Source organism: Nerophis ophidion, linkage group LG14, assembly GCF_033978795.1.
Source record: "Nerophis ophidion isolate RoL-2023_Sa linkage group LG14, RoL_Noph_v1.0, whole genome shotgun sequence".
Lineage (NCBI taxonomy): Eukaryota > Metazoa > Chordata > Actinopteri > Syngnathiformes > Syngnathidae > Nerophis > Nerophis ophidion.
In genome coordinates this window covers 7,048,779-7,049,731 of record NC_084624.1, presented here as the reverse complement: position 1 = coordinate 7,049,731, position 953 = coordinate 7,048,779, and the positions used below count along the sequence as shown (strand labels likewise).

Genomic DNA, 953 nt, shown 5'->3' with positions numbered 1-953 from the left:
GTAGTGGTGAAGTGAATTATATTTATATAGCGCTTTTTCTCTAGTGACTCAAAGCGCTTTACATAGGGACGGCGTGGCGCAGTGGAAGAGTGGCCGTGCGCAACCCGAGGGTCCCTGGTTCAAATCCCACCTAGTACCAACCTCGTCACGTCCGTTGTGTCCTGAGCAAGACACTTCACCCTTCTTCCTGATGGGTGCTGGTTGGCTGCCTTGCATGGCAGCTCCCTCCATCAGTGTGTGAATGGGTAAATGTGGAAGTGGTGTCAAAGCGCTTTGAGTACCTTGAAGGTAGAAAAGCCCTATACAAGTACAACCCATTTATCATTTATTTATTTAAACCCAATATCTAAGTTACATTTAAACCAGTGTGGGTGGCACTGGGAGCAGGTGGGTAAAGTGTCTTGCCCAAGGACACAACGGCAGTGACTAGGACGGCGGAAGCGGGAATCGAACCTGCAACCCTCAAATTGCTGGCACGGCCACTCTACCAACCGAGCTATACCGCCCCAGTAAATTTGTCTAAATCATCTAGTTTTTTTTTTCTAGTCCTTCACTCTCCCTTTCCTCATCCAGAAATATTTCATCCTCGCTCAAATTAATGGGGAAATTGTCGCTTTCGCTTTCTGAATCGCTCTAGCTGCTGGTGGCCATGATTGTAAACAATGTGCGGTTGTGAGGAGCTCCACAACCCGTGACGATACGCGCACATTGTCTGCTACTTCCGGTACAGGCAAGGCTTTTTTATTAGCGACCAAAAGTTGCGAACTTTATCGTGGATGTTCTCTACTAAATTATGGCAATATCGCGAAATGATCAAGTATGACACATAGAATGGACCTGCTATCACCATTTGAATAAGAACATCTCATTTCAGTAGGCCTATAAGGGTTGTATAAATCTGTATAAACAGACAAGGCAACACTTGGTGGTAAAGTTAAGTCATAAAACTATAT

The 953-nt window shown here is 45.3% G+C and overlaps 1 protein-coding gene across 1 annotated transcript in view; it reads right to left on the bottom strand.

The window, feature by feature from the left end:
• Positions 1-929: 929 nt before the first annotated feature.
• LOC133568038 (segment polarity protein dishevelled homolog DVL-3-like) overlaps positions 930-953 on the bottom strand; it is a 38,758-nt gene continuing 38,734 nt past the window's right edge. The window contains exon 12 of the mRNA XM_061919745.1: positions 930-953. This exon is cut by the window's right edge and continues 926 nt beyond it. The gene's annotated coding sequence lies outside the window, so the exon portion shown is untranslated.